Source organism: Pistacia vera, unplaced genomic scaffold, assembly GCF_008641045.1.
Source record: "Pistacia vera cultivar Batoury unplaced genomic scaffold, PisVer_v2 Contig301, whole genome shotgun sequence".
Taxonomy (NCBI): domain Eukaryota; kingdom Viridiplantae; phylum Streptophyta; class Magnoliopsida; order Sapindales; family Anacardiaceae; genus Pistacia; species Pistacia vera.
In genome coordinates this window covers 438,988-446,838 of record NW_022196115.1, presented here as the reverse complement: position 1 = coordinate 446,838, position 7,851 = coordinate 438,988, and the positions used below count along the sequence as shown (strand labels likewise).

At 35.8% G+C, this 7,851-nt stretch overlaps 1 pseudogene; it reads right to left on the bottom strand.

Annotated features, from left to right (window-relative positions):
• Positions 1–2,770: 2,770 nt before the first annotated feature.
• On the bottom strand, positions 2,771–6,199 carry LOC116135611 (annotated as a pseudogene).
• Between the last annotated feature and the right edge of the window lie 1,652 nt (positions 6,200–7,851).

Below are 7,851 nucleotides of genomic sequence, written 5' to 3'. Positions count from 1 at the left end.
CAAAACTTATAGTATTAAATGTACCATGTGATGGAATTATTTAAGAACAAGGTTGCCTATCTTATTATATGTCTTCATTTCTATATCTGTACTTGAGATATTAAATTTTCGCTGGCAAAAAGTAGTGGAGGACATCAAGCTGCAAAAATTATTGTTTATGGCATGTTGGTGTTATTTAAAGATTTCTTTTTTCCCATTCATGTAAGCTGAAACTTTATGATCTTCTTCTCATATCAGATTTATATATCTATGTACAATCATTTTTAAATATCATTTCTTTATAGTTGTTTTAATTTTGTAGATAGCAAGAGAAACTATATTATTGTCAGATTAAAATACAAACTCACGTCTGCAATTCTAGATAGAGTTGGTCATCAGTTTCACACTACTTATCCTGTCAATTACTGTCTCATTTCTTGAGCTTCTCTATAATTGTATGTACATTAACGACTTTGTCCCACCCAAGGTTTGCCTTAGGAAACTTTCCCACATAAAAAGTTTCAAAATACCACTTTCCACCCAAAGTTGATATTCCTTTACTACCTAAAGCCAATTCTGGCTGATTCTAACAGCGAAAATTCTCTCTGTCATCACTATTTAAACCTCTAGTCTCCACTTTACAAAAACTCTCTCACTCTAGCACCTGATTTCTCATCGATTGTTAGTCACCACAAAGTTAGGGTTTCCTATTCTTAGTAAATTTCTAATTGATTCCGACAACAAATATTCAATCAGTCACTATCATTCAGTCCACCGGCCTTTACTCTATAAAACCCCTCCTATCTTGGCTCTTGATAACTCACTGAATATCGTCTGAGAAAATGAAGTGTATTTTAGGTATTAATGAAATACAAACTTTGGGTGGAAAAATAGTATTTTGAAACTGTTTAGATGGAAAAGTATCATTGAGGCAAACTTTCATTGGGAAAAAATCGTTTACTCTCTCTCTCTCTCTCTCTCTCTCTCTCTCTCTCTATATATATATATATAAAGCAAACATTTATGAAAAATAATATATGGAACCGACACATCCATCCACACGTTTAAAGAGACAAGAAATGAAGTTCCAACTAAGCATGCCATATTCAAGTGTGAAATTTTTATTTATTATGTGAACCAACGTGTTGCTTGGAGCCATTGAGGGCCCAGAAATTTTGATTTTGACATAAGTTATAGTATATGGTAATTTGAATCGTTTAAGCACATGTTTAATTTCTCATGCATCAACCAACAATGATTTCTTTGATATTTTTTAGGGTTAATATTACTGTCTTTTAGTCCAAGTTGCTCATAGTTAATTAGAAAAGATGGTCCTCTTTACATCAACGTGGTGATTCACGATTTTTAATATAATATTTCCCATCATTCCAGCTCTTTAACTGTTCCTTTTGTTTTTTTGGTCATCGGAATTCTTAAATAAATTCACAAGTCTCTGTCTAAATCTCTACAATATCCAACTAAATCTTTTTAATACGTTTATTTAATTATACCACCTCATCATCTATCATATTATATTAAAGACAAAGTTTAGACATTTAATTTATACGTCTAAATATTATTTTTATGTTTTACCATATAATTATACATGAAAGAACATTATCTTGAACCAACTCCTTGATGGTCATGTAATTAAATAAAAGCTCTCGAATGTAATACTCAAAAGATCCTGTATTCAATTCCCCTTCATCCCTATAGGGACGGTTGTAAGAATGTTTCGTTTTATATTTGTTCACATGTAAAATTTTTGCGTAGGTAAATTTTTTCTGCAGCACGATGTCCTATCATACTCCTAGCTTATTGGCCACAGAAACTTGTAATTTAATGGTATTAAATTCCATTCTAGCATGAATAATATCTATCTAAAATAGAGGGGTACATAGAGCGATTTCATCAGTTGGTTGGTGGCTGGTGAAACACCATCATCACCATCTCCAATGTTTTCAAAGTCATCTTTTTTGCAAGTTGACTGTGATTTTTGTTTGGAATCAGCAACAGATAATCATCCCACTTTATACTATTACTACAAAGATGGCCCCATTAATCTCTCTCATAGTTTTAGTCCGCAGCTTTATTATCATATATGGCATGGGTCCTCACTAATTTGTGCACAAAAGAGCTCCAATTTTCGCTTATCAGTTGCTCTTTTCTTGGGTTGACAGCAAAAAGGACAATAGTTATGAGAGCCAAAACAAGCAAATGTATTATTACCTTTAAAAATGCCTAAAGAGACTAATTTTTTGAGATGTCAATTAATAAAAAAAAACATTATTTGGCTCCTCCAGAACTATATAATACATCACCGGAGTTGGGAAGAGATCATGCAAGCAACAAAGATCAAACCAATGCCCAACACGACAAGCTAGTAAGGCTTATAATTTTGATTTGGTTTGTTCCACCGGCGCACTCTGCAAAAGTCAGTGCAAAGTGAAGCTAAGACGAGTTATTAAGTAAAGCTATAGAACAAAATTTAAGTATAAGTAAATATTCTCTGGGTGTTAAATCTGGTGGTCCACTTTGTGACATTCAGCATGCACAGCCAGGACCAGGAGATGAAAGGAGTCATGGGTCCCCAATTAAATCATTTATTTACCTAACGGAAACAAATGGATACCATAGTAGCCTTTCAAATGAACTAAGGTCAAGTGGTTAGCATTGAAAAGGCTTTTCTCGAAGATTAGGCTGGCTTAACAGGGTCCATCAGATGATCCTGGTCCATGACATGATGATGAAAGCATAAACTGACCATTTCATGGCTTCATTAGAGGAAAAGCTAAGCCCACAGGGGCAATACGATAGGAGTCTGTGATCCTCTTAAATTTTTAGCATGAATGACATGAAAACTAAAGGATTTACAGAATACCCACCAGAGAGCCCCCTTTGATGCTCTTTCAGCCAAGAAGGCACAAGGCTTGAAAAACCCTCCATACAGCTTTGACCAGTCCTCCAATCTTGAATAAATGTATTTGGATCATATAGAGTCCGCCCAAAACATGATTCCTCCCCTGATAAAAATATATAACAGCATATTATTAAACCCAGTATTCTAAAGAGTTCAGAAAGGAAACACCTAAATTATAAAAAAAAAAAAATACAAACCTGTAAGGTGGAAAGCCCATACCCATAACAGCAGCAACATCAAGGTCAGCAGCTTTAACTGCAATACCTTCGGCAAAAGACTTGACAGGCCTCATTAACCACGGGGAAGAATATCATCTCTACAATGTCCTTCTCTGATAATTTAGAAAACTGTATGCCGAGTTGATCCCATAACATGTAAGTGCAAGATAAATTTATACCCCAAGTAGAGAAATAGAGAGAAGGGATTAGAGAGTTTGACCTTTGGGTCAATGGCACTAGAAACACTCCGAGCCTTCTCAATGTATTTCTTTAATTCAGGATCTGGTCTAGCTTTGCCTTTCTTATCATACAAGTAGAATCCTTTGCAGGTGGCTTCACCTAAAATAAGTGCATATTAAATAAAAAACACTTAACAGGAGATTCTACCCAGAAGTAAAAAGAATCTTGGTTAGAGGCAAGTTTCTAACTCCATTGGGTTTAACAAAACTCAACCTGCTCTCTAATCCTCTTGCATGATTGGAATAATCATTGATCTATCGGTTCTTTCAGGAAAATTCTCAACAAGTTGCATGGCGGTTGCAATTACCACTCCAAAACCAACAAGGTCAGCCAATCTGCATAAACAAATGAAACACATAAAGCCCATTCAATGTGACACTAAACTTCTAAAAAGTAACAGCGATTCAATGTGACATCAAACTTCTAAAAAGCAACAGTGAGAACACAGTTACCAAATCATATTTTGCAAATTACCTGAAAGGACCCATTGGCATTCCAAATTTGGTAATTTCCCTATCAATCAGATAAGGATCTGTTCCATGTTCAACAAGCAAATTAAAAAGCAGCTTGCGTGTAAGGGAAGACGATCCTGTTGACAACAAAGCCTGTGCAATTACCAACTACAACTGGAGTCTTCTTTATCTTTTTACCAATATCGAGTAAGTCCACAATCACTTGGGGAGAAGTCTTATTAGTACGAATGATTTCCAAGAGTGGCATGACATGAGCCGGACAGCATCACAAGTCAACTGTTGAGCCAAGAGAGAGGCTAAAAAGCAATGACAATTTTACACAAAATACTACCTGAAGAAATGGGCTCCAACAATCCGATCCTGGAACTTGTTGCACTCACCGATCAAATTCAAATCAATTGTGGAAGTGTTACTTGCAAGTATGCAATGCGATGGACAATATTTTTGAAGATCAGAAAAAATTTGTTGCTTCAAAGAAACATTTTCAATAACAGCCTGTTTCAAAGCATCAAGAACAAATTGATAAAGTAAACAGTCAAAACTTTAGGAATTAGGATGACAAACAAATACTAAAGTAAATCAGCATGCATACTGCAGTACCTCAATGGCCATATCAATATCTTTGAAGCTCTCATAGTCCAAAGCACCCTTAGGAGAAACATGATCTTTTCAAACTTTTCCTGGTCATTTTTCCTTTGTTGAGACGGCTTGCAGATTGGCTGGAAAAATAAATACAACAAAAAAAAAAAGGTGAATTACCTTATATAACAGTAATGTACAAGTTAAAGCATGGCTCTGTTCCCACCTCTGCTCTATTGATCCCAGCCTCCAAGAATTCTCATCTTTCTTTCAAAACCACAAGATAATCACTAAGAATCAATGCAGTTGCTATTCCAGAGCCCATTAATCCTCCACCAAGAATTGCAACCTTATTCACTCATCATGCATCAAACCAAGATCAGTTACCCCAGGAACCTGTCCGTTGGTAAGAGCATGTGATGTAGAAGTTAGAAGATTAAGGCATCAATAGTCAGTATTAAGATTATGAAGACTAAATAAGATTGCAATTGATAGTAACAACGACAGCTCTTCGCTAGTACACATGGGTTGACAATTTAACTAATAATCACTGCTGTTGAAGCTTTTGAAGACTGCAAATGTAAAATAATTCAAGCATCAAAAGTATCCATAGTCATGACTTTCAAGTTCATTTCGAATCATATAACACAAAATGCCGATCAATATATCTAAATGTAAGCCAGTCAGTTTTTTATCCATCATGGTTGAGCTTGAAGTTAGGCATGCCGATGAACTATGAAAACAGTAAGCACAATGAATACAGCACTAATTCAGAATTTTCCAGGATCTATTCAAGAATATTTGGAGAACCAACACCAATATTTAATTGTCTACACCCTACAACTTCCAAATTACTTCCATTCTTGAGGAACGTAAGTGTATTAGGAAAATGAATACCTAATTAATTTAATAAATTTCTATGATTAAGCGAGCCAATATTAAGTGGTTTTTCAAATCATATTAACCTACATCAAGACCAATCTGACCAACTATATTATGTATTATCACTTTATCAGAATAAGAGTCAAAATACAAAGTTAAATCCTCCAACAGAACACAACTTTATTGCTGGAATTAAATAACATATACAGATGAACGAAAATCAATTATGGCAGCAAAATTTCATTCAAACCCTTGAGGTTGCACGTTAAGCAAAGAAGATACGAACAAACTTTTGCTGGTGTCAGATTTTGCAAGCAAGTCAAAAACTTCAGCTTCCTGCCAAATAAATCTGTTGTCACAAAATCGCATGCTAATAGCAACGGGAAGGAAGCAGAAAATTTTTGGAGTGGATTAGGACCTTCAAGAGTCCAACCTGGGGACCAGAAACACACCCTCTTCAACAGCATTAATGCAAACTATTGGATGTTCGAGATTTGGAGCCTGTTCCTGGCCTGAGTCCTTGCAAACTTGAAATTTTCTTGCCCCCCCACCCCCCGCCCCCCCGAGGGGCTTTAACTTATTAGTCCTGTAAAGAGTAGAAAACCATGGTTTTCTATGGTCAAAGATATCCAGGGCCCATCACGTGCAGTGCTTATCAATTGATCAGCTGCAACAATGACATCTACGAGACCAAAATCATAAGCTTCGTCCCCTTTAACCAGTTTCGAAGTCTATTTGGGTGCAGGAAAGATAAAAAGATGTTAATTGAAAAGCATAGAGCAATACATCAAAGCACACCAAACTTAAATTTACCAAGAAAAAGAACTAGCAACACATATATACCAACATCATTTCAAGGGACTTCTTAATACCAACAAGGGTGGAAGTCGCTGTGTTCCTGAGACAATTCAGTGGCTTTTGAGTGATAATATAAAGGAATCCATTGATTGCTAAACAACATCAACATGGCACATTCAATATATGTCATCGTATCAGAACTTTAAACTTTGCCTCAACCTGATTACAGTGATGCCAATGAATCAAATAACATAATTATTGCATTCAATAAATATTAAACATACCTCCAAATCCAGGAAATTCCTAGTGGAAGTTCAGGAAGGCTAACCGTGCAATAGGGGTAGATATTCGTGGATGGCAGACCTGACAAACCAGATCATAAGATCATCAAACAGAAATGAACAACGTGCGGCTTCAATCCCGAAAGACTTGGCACTCACCATTGCAGCCTCTAATCCTCCTCCCAAGGCAATCCTCAATGGCAGCAAAAGAGCGGTTAATAGTCGACATAGGGAAGTACAATTCAGCAGAGAATTAACAAAACTAAAAAACAAAGTACTACCCTCTACAGTGTCAGTTAGAATACTACTGACATAGCTTCAACAGACATCTCCCTGCGAAGACATACAGAAACGTTATTGAAGGAGCTCAAATGATATAAACAGAAGAAGAGACATGCGAAACGGAAAACATACGAATTCCTCCTGGAGCTCCGGGAAAACTTGAAATTCAAAACCACCACAAAACTTACCCTTGGCTCCTGCTCCAATAACATTAGATGTTAGCTTCGCATCACATTCATCTACAATGATACACAAACACTGGATGCCAGTTGTATATAAGTTATTATCTCCACTCATCCACTCACTTACCCGTAACAACAATTCCTTCACATCATCTGTGTGTAAGGCTTGGTCATAATTCTCTTTCAGGCTCCTTATAACTGGGCAGAAGAGAGAGATGACTTAGACATTTTTCCACATTTATAAGGAATACAGTGTTCATTCTAATCAGTCCCCTGGATTACATTAGAGCTCTTCAAACAATAAAGTAAAGTTCACAATTCCAATCTACGACCAAACAGTTAATAATTCAACCAAAAAAAATCCCCAGAACACATGCTTCTGTCGATTTAAGTTTCAAAGGAAAGTTAGTACACCATATCAAGCTACTTCTACTGATCTTAGTATAGCCCAAAATGTATTAACTAGAGTCTAATATTAAATTCACATGGACCCTCTTTTCTCTACGTTGATGATCCACACTCCAACTATTCTCAGTTCGACTATTGATACTATTAAACCAATATCAGCAAACCTACTCCGCTTGACTTTGCAAGAAAAGAAAATGTCGTTTAGTTTCAATGGAATAGTCAGAAAATTATTGTTATAAAAACCTGCCACATCAGTACCAAACTTTTGCCATTCTAAGGCTTTTTGAAGAACAAGCTTGTCATTCAGATCACAACAAAAAGAATACATTTAAAATATAGATTTGACATTAAATATTAAAATAAATAAGTACCGTCAAAGAGAGAGAATTGACGGAGGATTGATGATGGTGAAGAGCCACTCCATCGTGTTCTTCCCTTACCCATTGGCTTGGTTTCTTTTTCTGTAAATTTTGCTCTCGTTTTAAGTTTTCTGTAGTATTTGTCCTCTTACTACAATGATTGTAAAGGAGTCACTGACTTTGTAGAGTTTGTTTGTGATTTCTGTAGCATTTCTTTCATTTTTTTCATTTTTCTTTTTTTATGTTGTAA